Genomic DNA, 13765 nt, shown 5'->3' with positions numbered 1-13765 from the left:
CCAAAGAGATGGATCAGCCAGGTGGCATCATTGATGGCATCGAGTGTGGCAGCGGTAGTGAGGTTGGCCCAGGATCAGACATTGTTTTGTTCTGCTGTTCATGGGGTCACTATGAGTTGGTTCCAACTCAATGGCACCTGACAACAACATATCAGGATTACTCAATTCTTTAATATATTTTAAGAAATAATTCATAAAAATGAACTTAATGACTGATATTTTCTTTTAAGTTTGAAGATATATTCTAAGGTTTATTATAAAGCTTTATTAAACTTATGAATACATAATCATGTTCTTTGTTGTTGTCTGTATTCCAGTAGAAAGACTAATGAAAAGCATAAGTCTCTGGGTGATGCATATAGTTAATGCAGCAGGTTGCTAACTAAAAGACTGGAGGTGTGCGTCCACCTGAATACACCTAGGGAGAAAGGCCTGGTAATAAGCTTCCAAAAAATCCACCATTAAAACCCCAATACACTGCAGTTCTACTCTGATGCACATGAGTCAGAAGCAATTCAATGGCAACTGATTTCTATAGATGTCTATGCATTTATATGCATGAAAAAGTACAGAGAGAAGATACCCTATCGTCTTTATCTCAACACACTGAGATTGCATCAAAGAATCAGACAAATGATCTGATATGTATTTTATTTGGTTCATAGTTAACGTTCCTGTATAGCTGGGTAAAAGAGTATATTGGGTTTACAACCATTCACTTTAAGATTATTACTGAGAACTGAAATCATTTTCGGAGTCCTGGTGTGGTATTGTGGGTTAATGCGCCGGACTTCAAAGTCCGTTTGAACCACGTAGTCTGCAGTTCAAGCTCACCAGCCACTCCTAGGAAACCCTTTACAGTGTCCATGACACTTATCAATAACAAAAACCATTTTCAGCTGCAAACCTCACTATCTCCATTAATATGCATTTCCTTTAAAAGTCTACCTTTCCCAGATGCAAATAATTTTATTGTATGTTTCAAGAATTGTCAACAAATGCATTTAGCTCTGAAGTCCTTGGACAAAAGAACATGAAAATAAAGACAAATGGAGTGAGTTATGGTGTGGCGCTGTAAGCTAAGCACTGGACAACAAGGTCAGTTTGAACCACAAAGTTGGAAGTTCAAACCCACCAGCCGCTCCTTGGAAACCCTTAACAGGGTCACTATGAGTAGCAACTGATTCGATGTCACTTTACAACAAATGGCATACTTAAAAGTCTTAAAGCCACTTGAAAAATAATAATTATAGCAAATAAAAATTAACCTCTATAACTACTTAAAAATAGGTTGGAGAAATTGATTTCAATCCTGATCCACATGTATTAAAAGTATATATGATTAAGTGACTTCAAGTCAGGAACTTGTGTCAAAACATGAGTTACACCTAGAATCACAATTCACATTTACATTGTTCTCATTAAAAGTCACTTTACTAAAGGAAATTAAAGGTGCGTACTCTTTCGTTCTTTTCCATTAAGGGTGATAGTATCCATCATAATGATTTAAAATGTTTCAAAAAAGTTTAGGTCTCTTAAAAGAGACTTGACCCTTTTTTATATAGAGAAAAACTATATATAAGTCAAAGAAAAACATCAACAAAGGTCTGAAAAGCAAATGTGGTGATATTTTAAATGTAGCTAAGAATTTAAGATGGGGGAGGAAAAAAAACTTATATTATGAGGTCTGAGGGAAATCTACACTGAACAACCCACTTACCCAATGTCCTCCCCTGCCATGAAGAGTCATGTTTCCTGCTGGAAGCTCCCCTACAGCAAGATGCTAAATTCATCAGTTAGCAATGGAGAATCAAAAAGGAAACGTCCACCAGGAATACGCCCATAAAGAGACAAGTGTTATGCTGTCAATGTTCACAATTCTGCCAAAGATGGTGAGAAAGAAGGAATTTTAAGGCAAAAAAGACAAAGTGAACAAAACTGATATTCAAAATTCCCTACTGTAATAAATCTTCAAAAAAAAAATCATATATATTTTTGTATGTTATGGATTGAATTGTGCCTCACCACTAAAATATGTGTCAATTTGGCTAGGTCATGATTCTCATTATTATGTAATTATCTTCCTTTTGTGATCTGATGTAATTATCCTATGTATGGTAAATCCTAATCTCATTAATCATGGTAATGAGGCAGAATGCAATCTACATTTACTCAATGTTGTATCTTGAGTAAATGCCTTTTGAGATACAAAAGTGATTACACCAGTGAGTAGGGATGGAGGGACCCACTACCATCAAGAACCAAGAGCTGAAAGTGGAGGCCATCTTTGGACTAAGAGTCCCTGCACTCAGAACCCCCTAGACGCAGGAGAAGATTGATGCCAAGATATATGGAGATCTCTAAGAAACTCAGGGCCCACAAATGTTAATAGAAGACAAGGACTTTCTCCTAGATGTGATGGAGGAAATTTTCCCCTAGCCCCTAAACTGTGAAAGATTAAATTTATGTTGGCATAAATTATCCACTTGTGGTAGTTCTGGTATAGCCATATTAGATAACTAAGACACAGACCACATTCATACCGAGGGATACATGCACCCTTGGTAATGTCTTTCATCGCTTGGTAATTATTTTTACTACCATAATAAAAATCATGCATAGCCAAGTGTGTTTACACAAGGAACTCTAGTGATGCAGAATAAATAAATGAAGTGCACAGTTAATACAAAAGCTTTACTTTAAGTAATACATCAATTTTCTGTCAAAAAATAAGAAAACATGGATTTGAATTTCTATTGTTCTCTGTAACATTGTTCACTTTCAATTCCTAGGACTAAAAGAAAAGAAAGAAAGAGAGAGATAAATACTTTGGTCGCTTTCCGCCACCACTTTAAACTAGAATAATTTTATGTGTAAAATTATTGAATGTCAAATCCTGAACAGTAAATCCCCAGATTACAAATGTCCAATTTACAGAAAACTCCTACTAACCCTTTAATGTTATATAAATTTATCCTCACATTGAAATGGTTCTTCATCACATTCACCTTCAATTGCTGCATGTGCAGCTTTTAAATAATTGAAAAGACTTCGAGATTTTCTAGTACTAAACCCAGACCAAATCCACCACCATTAAGTCGATGCACACTCATAGTGACTCTATAGGACAGGGTAGAACCTCTCCTTTGTGTTTCTGGGATTTTTTCTGGGATCTCTACAGGGGCTGACAGCCTTATCTTTCTTCTGAGCACAGCAGTTAGCAGACCCAATATTTAACTTAGTACACCTCCAGGTTGTTAAGTACTGTTGTGTCATTTCTGACTCATAATCAGCCTGTATAGAATTTCTGAGGAGCAGCTGGCAGGTTTGAACAGCTGACCTTGTGGTACACAATCCAGTGCTGATCCTACAGGGCTGTACCAGGAGTCCTTCTTACACTATAGTAAGGATACATAAGTTATATATCTCTGTTCTGACTTACCTACAAATTCCACTTAAAGATACATTTAGATCTCTTCCTTAACCCATGGACTCTTTGTGCTTATGTGAAAGAACCTATACATTCAACAGAGAAAATACATTTGTTCCTTCGTTTTTGAGCCTCAGTAAGCTATATACCAACAGATAATTAGATGTGGTTTTTTAAATTAATGGGTCAGAATCACATCCTTTGTAATTAGGTCACCAACGATGAAATTCTGACTTCATTCTAGTTCATTGTAACAGTAAACTTTTGATCCCCCTAGATCCCAGAAGACAACAAAATGATTCAACCTTACTAAAATTTCACCTCTAGTAATCCATTATATCTTAACTTACACATTAAGATTTTAAAACCTCCATCTGGTGGACATAACTTGACCTCTTTTGATTTATAGGCAACCTGTTTTCACAGGTAAGCATATTTATTTTTCCTTTCACCACCTGGCTGAGGTGGGAACAGCTGAGGCAAGTCTGCTCTCTAGTGAGCTAGTATTGCACTACCAATTACCATTAGCAGGAAGGAATTTAAAGCAATTTAATTTTTATAAAATTAGAGCTTAAAGTACTCTTGGAAACTAAAAGCTTACCAAATGACTTCCTCATCAATTAGGTGATCTGAAACAACAGCTACATCAACTCTGGGTGATTCTCCTTGTGTGAGTTGTAGAAATCGGAAGTGCCCATGGTTGTTAAGTGAAAAGTACAAAGAAAATTCCAATTGTACCCAAAATCAAGTTAAATGATATTATAGACCAATGTTTCTCAAGTGGCCTACTAACCACTTACAGTAACTATATCTGTGACTGGGATGGAAAGGGTGTTTTTGATTATGGCTGATTTCTGAGCCCTATTCTTCCTGTCATTGGCCATTCTGAAAGTTGTATTCTCTCCTTTCCATAAGATCAAAGTGTACCAATTACATAAACACAAGGAGAAAAATAGGGAATCTTCAGGAAATCATTATTTCTATTTTCCTTTGTGAATACAGTTTGAATATCCATGTGACGACCTATAATTTTGTGAAATGTATAAACAGTGACAATGTTGAACTTCACCTGAACCTTGCGTTCCTAGAAAGCAATGATGGTTAAGAAATCCTTCCATCCTTTTATTCCCAAAACTTGCTTAACCCTCAGTTCTTTGGGTTCCCAGAATTTGCTGACCACCAAGCATCACCCTGCTCTCCACATCCCCATCTCCGTCCTTTCTCAATAATTTAGCTAAGACTCATCTCCATCCTTGCATAGGACTCCCTTGACATGCCCTATAGAAGGATGATTCCACTGTTGACCTGTCCTTAAACCTCCCCATCACTACTTGATTTTTTTTCCCTTATTAATGAATATCCTCAATTTTATAATTGCATGAATTAATCAGATCCATCATTGTCTACAGCATTTGGTTTTTCACTATTGCGTTAAGTGCTATTGAGTCAATTCCAACTCATAGCGACCCTGTATAGGGTTTCTGAGGAGTGGCTGGTGGGTTTGAATGACAACCTTATGGTTACCAGTTCAGTGCTTATCCTACAGTGTCATGCCAGAAATGTTTAGCTCTAGTACAAAAAAAATGAAACAAAAAGCAAAAAACAAAAAAAGTGACAGGATAGCATAATTGTAAATAATGTTTACCTTATTCCAATTTTTTAAGATCAACTCATATATAGAATATTGTGGGAAAAAGATGAAGCCTTCTTCTCCTGTGAAGATTTAAAGCCTCAGAAACTCTATACAGGGTAGCTATGAGTAGGAACTGACTTGACAGCATGTAACAACAACAGCAACAGATATAGAATATGAAATCAATCATCATAATATAAATATGAAGAATAAAAGTTAGTACGATCAAAAAATAAAATGAATAAAGTAATTCTTGAGAATTTATGATGGGGTCCAATAGATTCTTCTTTACAAACAACTATTTGTATGAGGACATGCAGGTGATAATATTTATAACAGCTGTTCATTCAAAACACGTAACAGCCCACTGTCCATACATATGACTATTTTGTTTTGCTGTGATTTCTAGCTGTGGAGTGTATCCTTGCACTTACATTTTTAAAAAGATATTGGAAGATATCAGTCTAAAAGACTCAGTAGTCTAAAAGATGATGGAAGAGGTAAGAAACAGTAGACAACATCTGACTGAGAGACCAAAAGGAAAGAAGTCTAAACTAAGACAATGATAGAATGAAAAAGATAAAGACACTTGAAAGAGATTTAGGAGTGCAAATCTCCAGGAATTCACGAACTGTTGGGTTCAGAGTGAGAAACCAGGAAAGACCACAGATGAGTGGGGAAGATTTCTCCTGAGTCACAGATAGAGCCTGAGAATGCAGAAAGAGTGTCAGGTTTACTGGAACTAATTTGTTACTGTAAATATACACAGCAAAACCCAGACCAATTCAACAGTTTTTACATGTACCATATCAGAACCCCTATGTTGTTGTTGTTAAGTGCCGTCGAGTCGGTTTCTACCCATAGCGACCCTGAACAGGGTTTCCGAGGCTGTAAATCTTTACGGGAGCAGATCGCCTCATCTTTCTCCCGCGGAGCAGCTGGTAGTTTCGAACTGCGGACCTTGCGGTTCGCAGCCCGATTCGTACGGTTGCTATAGGTCAGAACTGTAGTGATATTGACTGTGAGGAGTTTGCAAACTCTCACTTCCTTTTCTATTTTGTTCTTCCCTCCTTACCATGAATTCACAGCTTCCTAAAATTTCTATCTAATCTTTCAAGCTGTGATTGTCAACTGACAGTACTTAACAACAACAACAACTTGTCAGCTGCTGTTGTTAAGTGCTGTAGAGTCAGTTTTGACTCATAGTGACCTTGTACAGGGTTTTGGAGAGTATAACTTTTTGTGGGACAAACTAGTGGTCTCAAACCTTGTGGCTTGCAGTCCAGCGCTTATCCTACAGATCAACTGAGTTCCTGATTACATATGTTGCTGTTGTTAAATGCTGTCAAGTCAATTCTGACTCATAGTGACCCTGTATAGGATTTCCAAAGAGTGGCTGGTGGGTTTGAACCACCAACCTTGTGGTTACTCATCCAGTGCTTATCCTTCAGCACCACACTGTATATCCTTTACAGATAATTCTTAGAAGAGCATAATGCTCAAGGCAGACGTTTGTTACTGAACTTTTATATTGGTTTTTAAGATGACTTCAAGGAACATTTTTTCAAGGAACTTTTTTTCCCCTTTTTTAACATGACTTCAGGGCATAATTTTGATGTGGAGCTACAGGATAATGCAATATTGGTTTGAACTGCAAGGTCAAACCCCCAGCCACTCCACAGAAACCCTACAGAGGGTCGCTATGAATTGGAACTGACTCCACGGCACTTAACAACAATAGTTTCAAGGGTTCATCCAACTGTCCATGAGAATTTGAAATTCTGTTAGGAGTTTTCACCCTTTTGATTAGGATTCTTCTATAGAATGGATGATCAAAATATTCAGTACGGATAGCTGGATACCCTCTAGTTCTTCTGGCCACATGACAAAGGAGGCAGTTGTTCACAGAGGCAATTAGCCACACATTTCATATCTTCCTTCAATTCCTGATGCCCCTTCTTCCTCTGATGTTCCAGGCAAACAGAAACCAATTGTGCCTTTGATAGCCACTTGCAAGGTTGTAAGACCCAATGTATTATGCAACAAACTAGGATATTGACTTATTTTTTACATATATGTATACACAAATGTTTTCATATAATAAAGTGGCTTGTGGTGGTGTAGGATAAGCATTGGATTGCCAACTTCAAGGTTGGAGGTTCAACCCACTAACTGCTCCTTGGAAATTCTATATGGAGTCATTCTGAGTAGGAACTGACTCGATGGAACTTAACAACAATACATTTAGAGTATAATAAAATGGAATTTCCAAAAGCAAAATGAGTAAGCAAATAGGATTAGAAATATAGGATAGAAAAAAATAGCCAGAAACCTAGAGTAAGTTTGCTACCCACAATGGAAATCCTGCGCATATTTGGTTCTGATTTTCCGGCAGCCAGTGGAAAGAAGAGAACTAATTCCACCTCACAGTTCACTAGGACAAATATGCAAAAAGAATTGGCCAATTTCTCTTCTCAGGAGAAGCAGAATTACTCAGGAAACCAAATAAATCAATTAAATAACTGAGAGGTTTTTTTTTTTTTTTTCAACATATTGTGTTTGAAGCTCTGAAATAATTAGAAAATATATTGGTTAAAAATAATAAAGAATTTTTTTTCAGTTTATTAAGAGTTTAACATGTTGACAAGTTATGATTGTCATGGATAGATGGGAACCATAACTCCTGTTATGACAGAAAGAAGAGACTGTACTTATTTTTAAATTTCACTTTACCAATTTACAGTTGAAGCAGATGATTTTTGACACTTAAAAACAAATTAAGTTTCTATTTGATTAGGTTTTTAAAAACTAAGAATTTGTCTAATAAGTATTTAAGATAGAAACTAATCAATTAAAATAGGATAAGGACATAAAGAAAGATTTTCTTTCTTTTCTGTGTTTTATGATATCCTATTACTTTCAAGGTTTATGAAAAATCTAAAACGTGGATTTAATGAAATTTTTGTCAAGAAGCATGCTCAGGAGGTCATTGTTAGAGGCTTATTAATCATTTTAAAGCTCAAAGTTTTATGGACCTCAATGTAGCATGCTAACTATGTCTGTCATTTAAAAGGAAAATCAACTTTGGCTTTATTGACAAAGTGTCGCATAATAGAAGACTTGATAGACTAAAAGTAAATTATTTAATCTTTTTGTGATAAATTGTCATGTAGATTAAATGGTAAATTCTGTGTTTGTTTTTGTTTCTTTTTTTAAACAAAAATAGATTGACCTTTCTCTTGATTCATTAAAAAAATATTTGGGGTAGAAAGGAGAGTGAGAGTGGGCGAGAAAGTTAACTGTTATATGTGATGTCATACAATTACGGTGCACCAAGTGTGATGTGGGTTGTTGGGGGTCTTCAATGAAAATGTCAGTCATTTGATTTTCCCATTGTATAGATGAGGAATCCAAGCTCAGAAAACTTCAGTAATTTGCTTTGGGTTAAACTGTTAGCTGGGATTGAAACGCAGGTGTCTAAACCCAAACTAGAGTCTTGATTCTCTATTATGTTAGAAAGTCATCACCATGTTTTGTTTTGTTTCCTTTTTATTTTTCCTGCTTTTATTTTTAACCCTAAGGAAGCAAGAATGAACATATCACAAAGAAAAGAAGAAAAAAAAATTACCAATGAAAGATTATGCTAAAATACAATCTTTTCATCTAATTGTTAGGTGTCATTTAGTGGGTTCAGACTCATAACATTCCTATGTATAACAGAAGAAATCACTGTCCAGTTCTGCATCATGCTCACAATTGTTGCTACGATTGAGCTCAATCTTACATTAGAAATATTTAAATTGCAATATGACAAATGAAAAAGAAATTAAAAAATACAAATCTAATGTATTTATTTGGTAAAATTTAGTGAATGCAATTCTCATTTTTAAGCCAACAAAGGAGGGAGGCACAAAGACATGACAGTTCCCCTGAACTCAATTTTGAATTTAAAACCAAAATTGGTCTAGGTATAAAACATTAAGGCAGTATGTTTTCTACTTTGATTATCTAGACTTAACTTCTGTATGTGAAATGAAGATATGATCTTTTATAAATATAGGTTTTAACATTTTGTAAAAATGTTCTTAACCTGAGAAGCAATAGAGTTATATAGAGGTTAGAAGCATGAATTCAGGAGTCTGAACTCTGTGGTTGTTTCCTCAAGCATGAAGATACTCATCTGTTATATTGAAGTAAGACCTACCTCTTAGTGTTGTTACTTTTAAATGAAAATGGTGTGGTGCTATGGTTACCATAGTGCCCTGCATACAAAAATAATTTTCTAGCAGCAGTTTGTGAAGTCCAAGTAGAAAGGTTGTAAATGGTTCTCATTTGACAATGGAATCAAAAGAAAGAGTCTGGACTGCCTATGAGTTCTCATATCACCCCAATCTTTCTTCTTCCCTTATCCGTTTCTCCCACTCACACCCTTGCCCATGCCTTCACATTTTCCCCTAGAATATATACACATATAATGAAAGATTTTTTTTAATATATGTTAGTTAATAACACGATATATGTAATATTTTCTAGCTAACATTTTTTTCTTGGATTTCTATTTAAGTATTGCCATTTATCTACTAGTATATTTTATCTTTCAGATTCATTTATAAGTATTTAGAGGACAGATCCTGAAATCATTTTACTTTTGTGTAGACTATAGTTTAACCACCACTTATCTGTTAGTTTGTCATGCTGTGATTCTGGAAGCTGGTGGTGGTGTACCATGAAGTTGGTTCTGACTCATAGTGACCCTGCATAGGGTTTCTGAGGCTGTAAATTTTTATGGGATCATAAAGCCTCATCTTTCTTCTATAGAAAGGCTGGTAGTTTTGAACTACTGACCTTAAGTTCAGCAGCCTGACTCATAATCACTATACTACCAGAGCCCCTATACTATGTTGTTGTTGTTGTTATGTGCCATGAAGTCGGTTCCGACCCATAGCGACCCTGTATAGGGTTTCCGAGGGTGTAAATCTTTACGAGAGTAGAAAGCCTCATCTTTCTCCCGCGGAGCAGCTGGTAGTTTCGAACCGCTGACCTTAAGGCTCGCAGCCCGATTCGTAACCACTATGCTACCAGAGCTCCTTACTATATACCACTGGTATTTTATATACCAATAGGGTCACCCATAGTGGATAGATTCCAGCTGAGCTTCCAAACTAAGACAGACAAATAAGAAGGCAAGGTGGTCTAATTTTTTAATGTCTAGCCACTGAAAATCTTATAAATAGCAGTGGAACGCTCTCAGATAGTATGAGAATAATGTCAGAAGATGAGCCACTCAGGTTGGAAGGCACTAAAAATAAGACTGGGAAAGAGCTGCCTCTTCAAAGTAGAGCTGATTATAATGATGTGAAGGGAGTAAAGCTTTTGGGATGTTTGCTGATGGGGTACATCTCAAAATGAGGGGAAACAGCTGACAATATGCATTAAAATCAGAATATGAAATGTACAAAATATAAATCTAGGAAAGTTTGACATAAAAAATGAAATGGACTGCCTAAAGGTCAATACCTTAGGCATTAGTGAGCTGAAATGGACTGGTATTGGCCATTTAAAATCTGTCGATATTATTGCTTATTATATGGGAATGACAAATTGAAGAGGAATGGCATCACATTCTTCAGCAAATGATATTTCCAGATCTATCTTGAAGTATTATGCTGTCTGTGATAGGATAATATCTATACACCTACAAGGAAGGTCAAGGAGCCCTGGTAACCTAGTGGATTATGAATTGGGTAGCTAGCTGCAAGTTCAGTAGTCGAAGTATACCAGTCGCTCAGTAGGAGAAAGAAGAGGCTTTCTGCTCCCATAGAGATTTATAGCCTCAGAAATCCTATACAGGATCATTATGAGTCACAATGGATTCAATGGCATACACCTACTACCACCACCACAAGGAAGAAGAATTAATACCACTATTATTCACATTTATACACCAATCATTAAAGCTAGTGATGATTAAATTAAATAAATCTTCTTTAGTCTGAATTTGATCAGACATATAATCAAGATGTATCGATAATTACTGGTGATTCTAATGCAAAATTAGGAAGCAAAGAGGAATGAGCAGCAATTGGAAAATATAGCCTTGGTGATAGAAATGATGGTAGAGATCTCAAGACACAATTTTGCAAGACCAGTGACTTACTCATTGCAAATACCTTTTTTAAACAGCATAACAAATGATTATACATGTGGACCTCATCAGATGGAAAACATATACATCAAATTGATTGCATCTGTGGCAAGAGATGGTGGAAAAGCGCCATATCAACCAAAACAAGGCCAAGGCAGACTGTGGAACAGACCATCAAGTGCGTATATGTAAGTTCAGGCTGAAGAGGAAGACAATTAAAACAAGTCTATGAGAGCCAACATTTAACTTTGAACATACCCCACCTGAATTTAGAGATCATCTCAAGAACACATTTGATGCATTAGACACTAATGACTGAGAACAGAAAAGTTGTAGGATGATATCAAGAACATCATAAAGGAAAAGACCAAAATGGATGTCAGAAGAGAATCTGAAAGTTGCTCTCCAGGATAGAGATGCTAAAACAAATGGAAGAATTGAGGAGGTAAAAGAACTGAACAGAAAATTTCAAAAGGTATTGGGAGAAGACAAAGTAAAATATTATGATGAAATGTACAAAGACCTGGAAATAGAAAACCAAAAGAGAAGAACATCCTCAGCATTCCTCAAGCTGAAAGAACCGAAGAAAAAATGCAAACTTCAACTTGTAATATTGAAGAATCCTATGGGCAAAATATTGAATGATGTAGAAAGCACCAAAAGATGATGAAAGGAACACACAGAATCACTGTACCAAAAAGAAATGGTTGATGTTCAACCAATTCAAGAGGTATCATATAATCAAAAGCCAATGATACTGAAAGAAGAAGTCCAAGGTGCATTGAAGGTATTAGCAAAGAACAAGGCTCTAGGGATTGATGAAATACAAATTTCAATCTTTCAATAAACTAATGAAGCACTGGAGGCATTCATTCATCTATGCCAAGCAATTTGGAGGACAACTCTCTGGCCAACAGATTGAAAGAGATCCATATTTGAGGTCATTCTAAAGAGAAGTGATCCAATAGAATGGGGCAATCTCAGACATTCTCCTTAATATCACATGCAAATAGTATATTGCTAAAAATAATATAAAAAATGACTGCAACAGTACATTGACTGGGAACTGCCAGAAGTTCAAACCAGATTCAGATGAGGGTGTAGAAAGAAGGATATTACTGTTTACATCAGATGGATCTTGGCTGAAAGCAAAGAATACCAGAAAGATGTTTACCTGTACTTTATTTCCAATGCAAAAGCTCTTTAAACTGTTCTAGAGTAAAGAGGTTACTTTTAGGACTATGGTGGGCCTGACTTGAGCCATGGTATTTACAATAGCCTCAGATACGTGTGAAAGTTCTACAATGAATAAGGACGACCGTAGAAGAAGAATTGATGCTTTTGAGTTATGGTGTTGGAGAAGAATGTTAAAAGTACCATGGACTGCCGGAAAACAGACCAATCTTTGTTGGAAGAAATACAATCAGAACCCATACCAAAAAAAATCGCTTATTGTTAAAAATGACTTAAAATCAGGGCTCAACAATTTACTGGTTAGTCACTCAGCTATCAAGATTATCAATTCAATTCTCTAACAACTGAAGAATATTTTACTCTTTATGAACTATATTCCCTGAGCTTGTTTTCTGTAATATGACTGATATACGTTGAGAATTCATATTAGGTATGTTAGATTAGCAAGGTGATCTATTTGTATTTAACCCAATAAAGGTAGTCTTTGACTTATGACAGAGTTCTATTTCAATGACTCTGTGGTATGTCTGTTTTGACATTTTGGCAAATGCCTCGGTTTTTCAGTCTTCATAACCACTGCCTTTTAGGATCAGTTCTTTACATGTCTCATACTTTGCTGTGGAGACTGGCATGAAAATGATACCATCAGTAAATTATGTGCTGCAACACTGTATGTATTACTAACAATAAGATGTACAAAAATAAACAGGATGTCATAAATGAAGTTATTTGTAATTTGGAAAGTTTGCAAGTCCGGGATTAACTATTCTCAGAACAAGGGAGAATCAAGTAAAAGCCTGGATGATCTGTCCCAACTTTGGTCACAGATTCCAGAAGAGTTATTCCAAATAACTCTGAGTACAACTAGAAAAGTTTTTGGAAGCCAGTATGGCCAGAATTCATCTCTCATACGTTAGATATATTATCAGAAGGGACCAGTCCCTGGAATAGGATAGAATGTTTGGAAAAGTGGAGTGTAGGAGAAATAGAGGAAGACACCTAACTAGATGGATTGACACACAGTGATAGCAGCAATGGTCTCAAACATAGGAATGATGGTGAGGTTGGCACAGGACTGGACAATATTTTGTTCTGTTTTGCATAGGGTCCTTATGAGTCAGTTCAGACTCGATGGCACCTAACAACAACAATGCCAAGTAAAGCCCAGATGTAAACAAACTAGAATTCACTTAGATCAGTAGAGAATAGTGATAGGCTATGCAGTGATATGAAATGTGGCTATTGTTCCTTGAAACTTACATATATAAGTATATATATGTTCTCTATCTATCTATCTATCTATCTATCTATCTATCTATCTATCTATCTATCTATCTATCTATCTATCTATCATTGTTGTTAA

The sequence above is a fragment of the Chrysochloris asiatica genome, unplaced genomic scaffold, assembly GCF_000296735.1.
Source record: "Chrysochloris asiatica unplaced genomic scaffold, ChrAsi1.0 scaffold00011, whole genome shotgun sequence".
NCBI lineage: Eukaryota > Metazoa > Chordata > Mammalia > Afrosoricida > Chrysochloridae > Chrysochloris > Chrysochloris asiatica.
The sequence above is the reverse complement of the archived record's forward strand: the minus strand, read 5'-3'. Positions refer to the sequence as shown.